This window comes from Pelophylax lessonae (assembly GCF_965119305.1).
Source record: "Pelophylax lessonae genome assembly, chromosome: 5".
Taxonomy (NCBI): Eukaryota; Metazoa; Chordata; class Amphibia; order Anura; family Ranidae; genus Pelophylax; species Pelophylax lessonae.
Genome location: NC_138772.1, coordinates 57,323,261 through 57,337,255, shown reverse-complemented (window position 1 = coordinate 57,337,255; position 13,995 = coordinate 57,323,261). Strand labels below are relative to the sequence as shown.

General features: G+C 42.0%; 1 protein-coding gene across 2 annotated transcripts in view; it reads left to right on the top strand.

Annotated features, from left to right (window-relative positions):
• The window catches only part of CDK14 (cyclin dependent kinase 14), a 786,329-nt gene that overhangs the window by 354,006 nt on the left and 418,328 nt on the right, over positions 1-13,995 (top strand). The window lies entirely within an intron of this gene.

The window sequence follows — 13,995 nt, the reverse complement described above, 5'->3', positions numbered from 1 at the left end:
TACCGGATTGGAGTGATTGGCAGTGGTCTCCAAACCTTCAAAACAAAGGGCCAGTTTACTGTCCTTCAGACTTTAGGGGTGGCCGGACATTGGCCAGTGGGAGTACAAAATGTCCTATCATTAGTGTCATTGGGATAAATTGTGCCCCACCATTGGTCTCATTGGGCCCCATTGTTTGTGTCATTGGGAGAACTGTGCCCCATCGTTGATGTCATTGGTAGGAATTGTGCCCCATCGTTGGTGTTATTGGGAGGAATTGTGCCCTTCATTGGTGTCAGTGAATGAATTATTGCCCCAAGGGCCAGATAAAAGCAAGTAAAGGGCCGTATCTGACCCTCAGGCCGCAGTTTGGAGACCACTGGTCTAGGGCAAAGGGTGTTGTCCTATAAGGGGTAAAGAGGAGAGGGAAGCTTGTCGGAGCTCAGTCGGAGCTTGTGACACATCAGACCATTTTCTTCCACCCTCCCTTCCTTGTTTTATTTTGGTTGGTGGGAGCTTACTGTTTTTGCAGTGCTAAAGGAAATATGGTGGGTTGGGGGAGTTTAGTTATGTTTTTATTTGACTTATTTGTTTTCTGGGTTTGTTTATTTTTTGTCAACGGATCAAAGAAAGAAATTGGCAACACACCACCACCAGTCCAATAGGCTTACTGTGACATGTAAATAAACTGCCACCAGGACAAGGACACAGAGAATGGATGGAGGTTGACGCATTTCACACTCACATCATGCTTCTTCAAGAAGCCCATTGTCCGCGTGAAATGCATCAACCTCCATCCATTCTCTGTGTCATTGTCCTGGTGGCAGTTAATTTACATGTCTCAATAAACCTGTTGGACTGGTGATGGTGTGCAGCCAATTTCTTTATTTTTTTGATCCTATGTTCACGGACACGAGCATCCAGTCCACCCAGTCCTTTGGACTACACCGCTCACCTAGAGCAGTGGCTTGCTCTCCTTGTTTCCTTATGGCAGCTGGCAGGGGGTCTTTTGGGTTTTTGAAGGCAGTGCTGGTTTAAAATGGTGGAGAATTATAGGTTGGGCCCATCTATGATATGAGTGTCCCTACCTATTAATATGTTGGTAACATCTGGATTATAATAGGGTTGTATCTGGTAGTAAGTAAGTAGTTAATTAGTCCCTGAGGCAGTGTAATGGCTGTAATATATGCATAAATTTTGTTCTCTTTATTACTGTATTTTATTGGTTATTGTAATAAAAAGGTTGCTTTGGTCATTCGACTCCAAAAAATGTGTAGTCTGGTCATTTCGGAAGCGGAATAGGGTTTTTTTTGTTCAATGGTCAATGCCTTTTTCAACACCTGAGCCTCTGCACTCTGCAGGTTCCTCAGCCATGTGTAAAACATTCAGAAGTCCTGATCTGTATACTGTGTCACTCACTTAAAGTATTGAAGTTAGAGAGTCAACATCACAGCCAGGCAGCAAGCATTTTCAAGAGGAGAGTTTACTTTAAACTGACCTCAGGGCAGATATTACAAACAAAGAATGAATGCGGTTATGTGCACATGCAAGGCTTTTCTGGCACCTCCAGCACTGAATGTATACAATGGTAAGGGGGGCTGTTGTGTGCTGGAGGGTCTATTGATGCTGGCTGCTGGGGGATATATTGTTGCTGAGGGAGGGATTATTGCTGGGGGGGATCTACTGTTGAGTGAGGGGTCTATTGTTGGCTGCTGGATCATCTATTGATGCTGACTGGAGTTCTGATATTTCTAATACTGCTTACTACTAAACTAATTACCTAGAGCAGGGAGGGGGTTATATACCAGCTGAGGGCAGTCCATGGGTGTAGCCAGGTGTTTTTTGTTCTGCCAAATCCTATTCCTGGAGGAAGCAATATAACTCAGTAGTTATGATTTATGGAGCGCTGTGTCCGCCGAACTCAGAGAAATGGATTTTACGTTAAGTACAAAAATCCCATTATTTCCCCCTAGTAAATCAACACCAATGGGATTGATTTAATATAACTGGAGAGTGCAAAATATGGGGCAGCTCTGCATAATAGCCAATCAGCTTCTAACTTTACATCACTGTTGGGTAAAGTGGCAAAACTGGGATCAGTCATCATATTGGGGGACTTCAATTATCCCGACATTGACTGGGAAGAGGGGACTACACACTCACAGAAGGCCGTCTCTTCATGGAAACCTTACAGGATAATTACATGTCTCAGTTGGTGAATTCTCCTACTAGAGAAAATGCAGTGCTGGATCTATTGATCACTAATGATCCAGACCTAATCTTGGAGGTAGGAGTCCAGGACTACCTGGGCTCTAGCGATCACAGGATGATCACATTTAGCGTAAATAACAATATAACAAGGCAAGAGGGGAACATAAGAAACCTAAACTTCAGAAGGGCAAACTTTCCCAAATTGTGCTCAATGATGGAAAGGGTAAACTGGGACCAAACCTTGGGAACACTGACCACAGAAGAAAAATGGGAATGCTTTAGGAACATATTAAACAAATGCATCTCACAGTGCTTTCCTATGGGAAATACATTTAGAAGAGACAAAGCCAAACCTGGTTGGCTAAACCGTAATGTTAAAAAATGTATTAGGGGTAAAAAAATGGCCTTCAAGAAATATAAATCAGAGGGCACAGTATCGGCTTTCGAGCAATACAAGGAGGCAAATAAGAAAAGTAATACAAAATCAAAATGGCTAAAATCAACTTTGAGAGACAAATAGTGGAGGATAGTAAAAAGAACCCAAAGAAATACTTTAAATATATCAACAGCAAAAAAACTAGGGCAGAGCATATTGCACACATAATTAACAATGGTGGGCGGATGGTTACAGAGGACACTGAAAAAGCAACCGTGCTGAATGCTTTTTTCTCCTCAGTCTTTACACAGGAAAAGGAGGGGTACACTGACCATGACTGTATGGTTAGTAGTAATACACAGGACTTGCCGCTATGGCTAACAGAGGGTAAAATCAGGGAAAGGCTGGAAAAAATTAACACAAATAAATCACCAGGCCCGGATGGCGTACATCCAAGAGTACTCAAAGAACTTAGTAAGACTATATCTAGACCACTGTTCCTGATCTTTGCTGACAGTATTATGACAGGAAATGTACCAGGGGATTGGAGGAAAGCTAACGTGATATCGATCTTCAAAAAAGGGCAGAGCCATGTCCCAGGAAATTATAGGCCTGTCAGTCTGACATCGATAGTATGTAAACTTCTGGAGGGGATAAGGGACTATATTGTGGCGTTTGCTAAAGACAACAACATCATCAGCAGTAATCAGCATGGGTTTACAAATAGGCGTTCTTGTCAAACCAATCTCTTAACATTCTACGAGGAGGTGAGCTGTGAGCTAGATAGGGGGAGACCAGTGGATGTGGTGTACCTGGATTTCGCTAAGGCGTTTGATACAGTTCCCCACAAGCGCTTAATTTATAAAATAAGGTCTGCAGGCATCGACCGCAGGGTTTGCTCTTGGATACGGAACTGGCTAAAAGGGTGTGTCCAAAGGGTGGTAATAAATAGCGCATACTCACACTGGTCTGAGGTGGTAAGTGGGGTCCCCCAAGGCTCAGTCCTGGGACCATCCCTGTTTAATTTATTCATAAACAGCATTGAGGAGGGAATCAGTAGTTCTATATAAGTTTTTGCAGATGACACAAAATTGGGCAGGGCAATAACTGCATGGCATGAAGCAGATATCCTACAGAATGACCTGGACAAAATAACAGAGTGGGCAACGACATGGCAAATGAGGTTTAATGTGGAGAAGTGTAAGGTTTTGCACTTGGGGACTAAAAACATAAAAGCACAATACACTTTAGGGGGGAACCTTTGGGGGAATCAAAAATGGAGAAAGATCTGGGAGTTTCGGTAGAGGATAGACTAGGCAATAGCATGCAATGTCAAGCGGCAGCTGCCAAAGCCGGCAGAATATTAGCATGCATAAAGAAAGGGATATATTCCAGAGATAAAACTATAATCCTACTATATAGTATCCCACTTTATAAAACTCTGGTCCGACCACATCTGGAGTATTCTGTCCAGTTCTGGTCGCCAGTCCTCAGGAGGGATGTGTTGGAGCTGGAGAGAGTCCAGAGAAGGGCAACTAAACTAATTAGGGGATTGGAGGACCTTAATTATGAAGAGCGTCTGCAGTCGCTTAATTTATTCTCCCTGGAGAAGAGACGCCTGAGAGGGGACATGATAGCAATTTATAAATACCTCGATGGTGATCTCAGCATAGGAAAAAAGCTATTCAGTCGAAAGCATTGCATGAGGACTCGAGGGCATACAATGCGATTAGAGGAGAAGCGTTTCAACCTCAGGCAACGCAGGGGGTTCTTTACTGTTAGGGCTACAGGATTGTGGAATTCTCTACCACAAGAGGTGGTTTCTGCGGGAAGTATGGTTGCTTTCAAAAGACTCTTAGGCGTACATCTCAAGGATCAGAACATTCAGGGTTATGAGAGATGATTATGGCCACACACACCTACACAGGTTGAACTGGATGGACTATTGTCTTTATTCAACCTCAACTACCATGTAACTATGTAACTTCAACTTGTTCAATTAGGGTTTGATAATAAAACCTGGAAGCTGATTGGTTTCTTTGCAGAGTCTAACCATGCATGTCTAACCATGCATGTTTACACTCAGAGCAAACATACCTAGCTTCAGGGGTCACCTTATTTAGGAAAATTTTGGGAAAATCTATATTGCACAATTCATTTTAACACATATGATTGGTTGATCAGGAGCTTTTGCGTAGGTTGCAGAGTACCCATAGGAATGCAGTCAGTTCCCAATCTAACACCAACTTACATTTTCATGTATTTCAATATTTCTGGTGACCCCTCTGTAAGGTCTTTCATATAAACGATCCTCCTTCAATAAACAATTGACTTGCAATCATTTATTCGTCAGGCCGTTGTCTCACGTTTAGGGCTAGCCTGTGTATAGCTTTGCAATTTCCTCTTTTGTGGAGTTATGTTTGGGATTAGCAGATTTGTAGAGTGTTTCCTCTAGAGGAAGCCCGTGATAAAGGGGGCTATAGTGCTTGTACATTAGCACAGAGGAGACAATGCTGGCACACGTCCAGGATCTGCGGGAGCCGGTATTAATTATGTGGCCCCCACTACATCTCTACTGGAGACTGAATGGGCAAATCGCGCGTGCCCCATAATAAAGCTGTCCGTCTCAATTCTCACTGTCAGACACAAGACAATCCAGCCTGCAGCTCTCCTCTCTGCCCATCTATTCAAATTAAATAATATGCCAGCAACTTACTTATTTCAATTGCTTCTTCTTGTCTGGCTGTTTGGCGCTGTCATTCGCAGCTCGCACAAGGTCATTGTTCCAGAATAATTCACCCTGTTTAAATTTGGCTATTGTATGATATGTTTTCTGTAGGAAATGTATAGTGTTTTTTTTTTTTTTTTTTTTTTGTGTTTTGGTTCCGTCATAAAGGAAAACTTTTATCCATTATCAGTTGAGTATTTTAGATCATACTAAACACTGTGGGTTGAATTGGTTAAAATGAATCTTCAAGGAGCCAAATGATCCCCTTCTGAGGTTCACACCTGCCTAATTCCAGAAAAAAGATTATAACTCTTTGGAAATTAATAATTCAGTAACTATTGCAGCTTACAGAGTGAAGCACCTAATGTTTCCTTAACCGCTTTATGACCGCCCACCGCAGATATACTGCAGCAGACAGCTGCTCCTGCGTGAACCGCCGTAACTATAAGTCGGTCGCGCGCAGGAGGCTAGGGGGTGAGTGTGAGCCACCGGCGGCGCCCTCCCGCCCCCGCTCGTAAGCAGGGAAGCCGATGCAGCAGGCAGGCGGCTCTGATTGCCGCCTGACACCAGCGATCGTTCCCCGCTGAGAGAGAAGAACGGTCAGCTGTTGTAAACACAGCTGACCGTTCTTCTCCCTTGAATGATCATAGAGCCCCTGTGATCCTTCTATATAGGAACACAGGTCTCTATTGTCATTTCACAAGCCACGCCCTCCCCACAGTTAGAATCACTCCCCTAGGCTCACATTTAACCCCTTGATCACCCAAAATGTTAACCCCTTCCCTGCCAGTGTCATTATTACAGTAACAGTGCATATTTTTAGCACTGATTACTGTAGTACTGTCACTGGTCCCCCCAAAAGTGTCAAAAATGTCAGTCAGGGGTCCAATCTGTCCGCCGCAATGTCACAGTCCCGCAAAAAATCTCAGATCGCCGCCATTACTAGTAAAAATTAAAAAAAAAAACAATAAAAATGACATAAATATTTCCCGTAGTTAGTAGACGCAATAACTTTTGCGCAAACCAATCAAAATACGCCTATTGCGATTTTTTTTTTTTTACGAGAAATATGTTGCAGGAAACAAATTGGCCTAAAATGCTAAAATATTTTGATTTTTACATTTTTTTTATTTGGGGAATATTCTATAGCAGAATGTGAAAAATATTTTTTTTTCTTTCAGAATTGTCGCTCTTTTTTTTATTATAGCGCAAAAAATAAAATTTGCACAGGTGATCAAATACCACCAAAAGAAAGCTCTATTTGTGGGAAAAAAGGGACTTAAATTTTGTTTGGGTACTGCATTGCATGACTGGACAATTGTCAGTTAAAGTCACACAGTGACAAGTTGAAAAAAGTGGCCTGGTCATTAAGTAGCAAATTCTTCCGGTCTTAAAGTGGTTAAAGTGATACTAAAGCCCCCTTTTTTAAATAACAAACATGTTATACTTACCTGCTCTGTCCAGTGGTTTTGCACAGAGCAGCCCGGATCCTCCTCTTCTTGGGTCTTCAGCAGGTGCTCCTGGCTCCTCCCTCCTGCCATGTGCCCCCACAGCAAGCAGCTTGCTCTGGGGGCAACCATGCAGGCATGCTCCTGATCCGCAACTCTGTGTATCTTTTCACACATGGAGCCGCAGTTCAGCCCTGCCCCCTCCGTCTCCAGATTGGCTCACTGGCTGTGATTGACAGCAGCGGCAGCCAGTGGCTGGGAATTCAGTCATGTGATCAGTGTCATTCTTCTATGTAAATAATAAATATGCACACTCTCCGCATCTAAAATCCACTAGCTTTACTAGTATTGTGATTTACAGATGACATCTTCATAATATTTTTTTTTTTTTTAAATTTTATTTATTTATTATAATAAATGGAACAAAGGAGAAACTTCACAACATTATTCATATTTTCCGGTTATACAGTACAAACGTATACTTTCCATAAATACATAAACAAACTAAGAAAAACGTTTTTCATATTTAACTTGAACTTATTTATACTCTCCATCAGTATTCTCCGATGTCTCAAATAAGAAAATTTTTCTTTTTTTATATTCCTAATAAGTTCTAAAGAAGAGAAAGAGAAAAAAAAGAAAGAAAAGAAAGAAAAAAAAAAAAAAAAAAAAAAAAAAAAAAAAAAAAGCAGGGGGGACAAGATAATTTTCCACAACTGTTTACACATTTATATTTTCGTTCATCACTCATTTATCCTTCCAAAATGAGAACACCACCACCCAGAAAATCTCTGACTCCATCTCACCTAATACAGACATCACCCCGTTCTTCCGAGCCTCTCTCTCTTCCCTCCTTTATCCAATGCCCGCCCACTCGACCCCTCTTCAAGATGCTCAGACATCAAGCAGGAGCAAGAAGTAGGACCCCCATCCCTCCTCCGTCCACTCCCATGTACCTTGATACTAAAGGGCCTCTAAAGCATTCCATCAGCGGTATTCTCCTTCTCCCCTCCCTTCCCCCAAAAGGAAAAAAAAAAAAAAAAAAAGGGGGGAAAGGGGGGGCGAAGGGGATTTCTCCCCCTCCCCCTCTCCCCACCCCTATATCCATGTGTATGTATGTGTTCCCTTTTTCCCCTTCCTAACATCTCTCCCCTATAATCTCAGTGCCCTTAAGTGTCGTGCCTTCTAGTGATTAACTTAGTTGTGTTTAAATGATACCATCCCTTTCAGTGTCGTGATCTGAAAAGAGAAAAAAAAAATAAAAAAAGAGGGGGGGGGGGTGGTTTCCCTTCCTTCCCTCCCTTTCCCTTGTGTGTTCTCTTCGTGCTTTTGTCGTGATAGTCCTATTCCCCTTTTTTTTCTTTTCTCCTCCCTCTTTTATATATTATATTCTGTGTATCCTAAGTCTATTTATGTGTGCCCTTTTACTTTACTGACGTCTTCCCCCTATTGTCTTAGTGCTCTACTAGTGACTATCTCGGATTGTTTTATTACTACAATCCCTTTCAGTGTCATGTTCGTCCCCACGAAATCTTATTTGTGAACCTGTGCGTAAAATCAATCAATACCTCCTTCCCTTCTCTCCTAGGTAAAGGAGAGAAAAAAAAAAAAAAAAAAAAAAAAAGAAAAAAACGACCCCACCGGGGGAGGGGGGGAAGGGATAGGAGAGAACAGGAGATTCCACTTACCCCCATGATCCCTTTTAAAAGTCCCCAAGCATGGCCTTCCCATCATCTGATGCTATAAACTGGTTCCACAATGCCCATTTTTTAATATATTGCTCATGCCCGTCTTGTGTTGAGAAAATCAGGTCTTCGAATTTGTTAATTTCCTCCACTTTATCCCTCCACATCTTAATGGTCGGGGGATTAGGATCTCGCCATCTCAATGGAATGCACGCCTTGGCCGAGTCCAATAAATGGCGTAAAATTGATCGTTTGTATTGTCTACCTGATATATCCGGCGCATGAAAAAGCATAAATATTGGATCGTCTGGTATTATTTGTTCAATAAATCTCTGTGCTACTTCTCTTATTTGTCTCCAGAACCCCTCCAACCTGGGGCATTTCCAAAAAATGTGTAATAAGGTCCCTTTTTCTTCCTGACATCTCCAACATTTTTCCGACGTCTGTGGCGAGATTGCATGGAGACGTGTCGGCGTATAATACCATCTAGATAATAATTTATAATTTGTCTCCTGCGTTCGTGTACAGATGGAAGATTTGAACGTGAATTTTATTATATGTTGTAATTGTTTAGTTGAAAATTTATGATTCAATTCTTTCTCCCATTTGTTAATATATTGGGGTCTGTATTCTGCATTTGGTGTGACTATCAGTGAGTAAGTCTTTGAAAGTACGTGTGATATCGTACCTGTTTGTAAACACATATTCTCAAAGAGGGTAGGTGTTTTATCAAACTCTTTAGGGAGGGGTAATGATTGTAAGAAGTGTGTCAATTGGAGTGCCCTCCAATGATCTAATCCGTACCTCCCTCCTTGAGTAATCAAAGTATTTACTGATACCCAGGCTCCTGACTCTATAAAATGAGAAGCCTGGAATATCCCCGCCCTCTTCAAGCTACAAAAATAGCTATCCTGATAGCCCGGGGTAAACTTTGGGTTTCCCAATATAGGTGTTAATGGCGAGTATTTTGTAGAAAGAGCTAATTTATTGAAAAGTTTAGCACATATCCGAATTGTTGTCCCCACTGTTGGGTGTCGCATCATATCTCGAGGCAATGTACCCATACACCATGGAGATCTATTCAATGGTATTTCACATTGCGCCTGTTCTATATTAGGCCAAATTTTGATCTCTGTGTGATGGCACCAATCTATAAATCTGCTCAAATGTGCTGCCTGATAATATTTTAAGAGATCTGGTACAGCTAATCCTCCCTTTTCTTTAGGCAAAGCGAGTAGAAGTTTCTGTATTCTTGGTCTCCGCTTGGCCCAGATAAATCTTGAGAATGCTATCTGTATCTGTCTAAAGTATCCAGATGGGATAGAAATGGGCAAAGCCTGAAGCAAATACAGGAACTTTGGTAGAATCGTCATTTTAAGTATATTGCACCTTCCAAACCAGGAACTCAGTCCCGTTTGCCATCTTCGCAATTGGTCGGAGATCTTACTCAATAGTGGTGGAAAATTAAGTGTATATACCTGGGAAGGTTCCGGGGGCAGCAGAGTCCCCAGGTATTTTAGAGCTACCTTAGTCCATTTTAAATTAAAGTTTGTATGCAATAATGTTGTGAGTGATGGAGGTGTTCCTATTCCCATAGCCTCAGATTTGCTTAAGTTAATCTTTAAATTTGATAATACTCCATAATGACGAAATTCCTGTAATAGGTTTGGGAGAGAAATTAAGGGTTTAGTAATAGTAAATAACATATCATCTGCATATGCTGAAAGCTTCTGTTGTGTTCCTGCCGTTATTATGCCACTAATGTCAGGATTATTCCGAATGGTACAAAGAAAGGGCTCTAACGTAAGCGTAAATAAAAGAGGGGATAATGGGCAGCCCTGTCTTGTTCCATTTGAGATCCTGAACTCCTCCGACAATACCCCGTTCGCCTTAACCCGGGCTGTAGGGGCGGAGTACAGTTGTAATATCCAGTCTCTCATCCTATGACCAACCCCTATGTATTGCAATACATTAAACATGAACTTCCAGCTTACCCGGTCGAAGGCTTTTTCTGCGTCCGTTCCCACGAAGGCACTTGCCTGTTTAGATTCGTGTGCCAGATGCAGAAGATTTAAAGCCTTCACCGTGTTGTCCCGTGCCTCTCGGGTGGGTACAAAGCCCACCTGGTCCAAATGTATCAAAGAAGGTAGGTAATTTTGTAATCTGGTGGCAATAATTTTTGAAAAAAGTTTCAGATCAACGTTGAGTAATGATATAGGCCTGTAACTGGGGCATGCTGTTGGATCTTTTCCTTCTTTTGGGAGTACCGATATATGTGCACGTAACATATCTCTGTGTAAAGGTGAGTTTAAACTCGATTCATTAAACAGATCAATCATCCGTTGGCCTAAGATTGAAAAAAAGGTCTTGTAATAATATATTGGTAATCCGTCTGGCCCTGGCGCTTTCCCTGCCTTAGTATTTTTAATTGCTATCTGCAGTTCCCCTAGTGATATTTTGGCTGACAAATCTTCCCTCGCCTCTTCCGGCAGACTGGGCATACCAGACTTGGCGAGGTAATTAACCATCTCCTCTGAGGTCACAGGCTGTTCTTTCAGATTATAAAGTGACCGGTAGTAATTTCGGAATTCTTTTACTATGTCCTCGGGTTTTTCAATTTTTTGACCTGTTGAAGTTATAAGTTTTGGGATATAGGCCCTCTTTCTTGTGTCTCCTATGGTGCGTGCTAACATCCTCCCACATTTATCTCCCGATTCATATACTGCCTTGCGGCCTCTCTGGAGTGCAACTTTAGCTTTATATTGCATAAGATCTACTACTTGTCTACGTATAATGGTTAATTCCTTCAATCTTTCATCATTGGGGGCGTGTTTGTGTCTTGATTCCAAATCATGTAATGTTTGAAGGAGTCGTGTCATCTGCTGTGTCCGGAGTTTCTTTAGCCGTGCACCATGCTTGATAAGAATTCCCCTGATCACAGCCTTATGGGCCTCCCATATTACTCCCATACCTGTCTCCCCATCTACGTTTGTGTGGAAATATGATTGAAGTTCTCTTTCTATCTCTGTAACCACGGTTTCATCTTGTAGAAGACTCGTATTCATGGACCATGACTGTGACCTAGTAAGTGGGGTCTCTTGTAATTTATATATGAGTGTCAATGGTGCGTGATCTGACCATGTTATGGACCCTATCTCCACCGACTGTACTGAATGTAATTGTGCATGTGGAATGAGAAAGTAATCTAACCTGGAGTATACTGCAAATGGAGGTGAGAAGTATGTAAAATCCTTCTCCCCCGCATGTAATAACCGCCATATATCGATCAATTGTGCCCTGTATAGTTGTGTCGCAATCTTTTTCCTGATTCTAGGTGGCACTGAGGAGGTACCCGATGATGTGTCCTCTGATGGAATCAGAGGCAGATTTAAATCCCCTCCCAAGATCAATTGACCTTCCTTAAACTCTTGAAGTAGTTCCAAACTTCTTGTCAGAAAGATGTCTTGTTGGCTATTCGGGGCATATATGGAGGCCAAGGTCACTTTAACATTTCCTATATTTCCTTTTAAAAAAAGGAATCTACCTTCTGGATCTGCATTAACTTGGGAACATGTCCACGGCACTTGTCCAGATATCATTATAGACACTTCCTTGGTTCTACTATTCAAGCTAGTAGAGTGGTAAATCAAAGGGTAGAACCTATTTCTGAGTAGTGGTGTTCTCACTTCTTTAAAGTGGGTCTCTTGTATATATGCTATGTCAATGTGTGAACTTTTTAAATCTGAAAACAACATCCTTCGCTTCTCTGGGATATTTAACCCCTTAGCATTTAATGAACAAATTCTTATGGTATCCATGTTGTGGATTTAAACAATTAGGAATAAAGGAAAAAATAAGTTAACAAAAAAGGTGAGGAGAAAGAGAAAAAAAAAAAAAAAAAAAAAAAAAAAAAACAGAAGCAAAAGAAAAAACAAGGGGGATAAGAAAAAAGAAGAGAAAAATAATTCCCTCTCCCTCTCTTTTCCCCAAAAATGAGGCATTTTAGGCATCCGCTGGTCAAAGACCTTTAATCCGGACGCGTGCCTCAAGGGAGCGATGGTTGAAGACGGCCACTGAGGAGTCTCCGGTCCCTCCCCCCCCCCCCCGACCCGACTTTCCCCTTTCGGGGTTTTTAAACAAAATATGCGTTAAATCTATATTTTATTTTTCTTATTGCTATTACCATCTTATTTATCATCAACATTTTACCCTGTGCGCTTTCATCCCCTGTCTTTGTGGGGAGTGGGACCAACAGGGTGATGGAAAGAGGAGAGAAAAAAAAAAAAAAAAGGGAAAAGGGGGGGGGGGATTGGGTGACGGGGCCCAGAAGGGGAATCAAAGAGAATGATGGTGAGGAAGGTCAGAGTGGGGCATTGCATAACCCTAGTAAGAATTAAAAATCGTATAGTTATGTCTTTTTCTTTATAAAGACTCCCTTTTTACATTCTGTTAATCTATCTGGGCTATTTATACTTTTAACAAAAGTCTCGCCCTAGTAATTTCTAAGCCTTAACACTGCTGCTTAGTCATACACCCTCCTGCTCCAGGTCCTGGCTACTTGGTCAGTGGGTATGATGGACAGCCTCGATGACCCAATATCAGAAATGTCCATGCACCCTCAGAGGTCTGTATTTGATTCATGCTCTCCAAAATAAAAGTATATTGTGCATTCATACTCAAATAGAGAACAGGAATCAACACAAACAAGGAAGTAAGCTCAGAAAAAACCCATTCTGCTTCTAACATTACTTTTTCAGGTTTAGGCTGCATTTATGAACAACATGTTCCTTTCTGCAGCCACTTGCCCTTTCAATTGTTTTCACGAATGTGATACTTTGTAAGTCACAGAAAGGTGAAGTTCCAGAAATACAACCTTCCAATGCCTATTTAACCCTACTGAAAATAACACCCATAAACAGTTAAAGAAAAAAAAAAAAAAATGTATATATATATATATAATAATCAAATAAAGTGATTCCACCATCCACCCAAGCGAGCTAAATGAAGGCATCCCCCCCAACTGTGACATTGCTCTCGGACAGCAGGACTCGGCGCTGTCAGAATGCGCAGATCAGTGTCTGCAGTTGCTGATCAGAGAAAAAAAAAAAAAAAAAAAAAAAAAAACTTTTTCCCACATGTCCCTCCTACAGAAGCCGGTCAAATGACCATCCTCCGTCCCAAGGGGACAGCCATACACTGATGGAAATCCGGCCGATTACCACTGAACCGGTCGAATCCCAATCAGTGTGCGGCCAGCTTACCTTTAATAAGTACTACCACATAAAAACTGTCGGAAAGAATTGGAAGGTCCAGCTACAATGCCTTGTTTCCACTGAGCTTTACGGCCCGGAACTGTACACCCTGATCAGGCCTGCCCCTCCACCGCCAACAGCACCCCAGCCCAACAGTGCAGCCCCGCCCCGCTGGCACGATACCAATGCACCCGGTACCCCAACAAATGGGCCCCAAAAAAAAAAAAAAGCGGCTTAGCACAGCTCGGAATCAGGGTATACATCTCTCGGCAGCGGAAACTGCAAAAATTGCGCTCCGCCCCGCTCAGTGGGAATG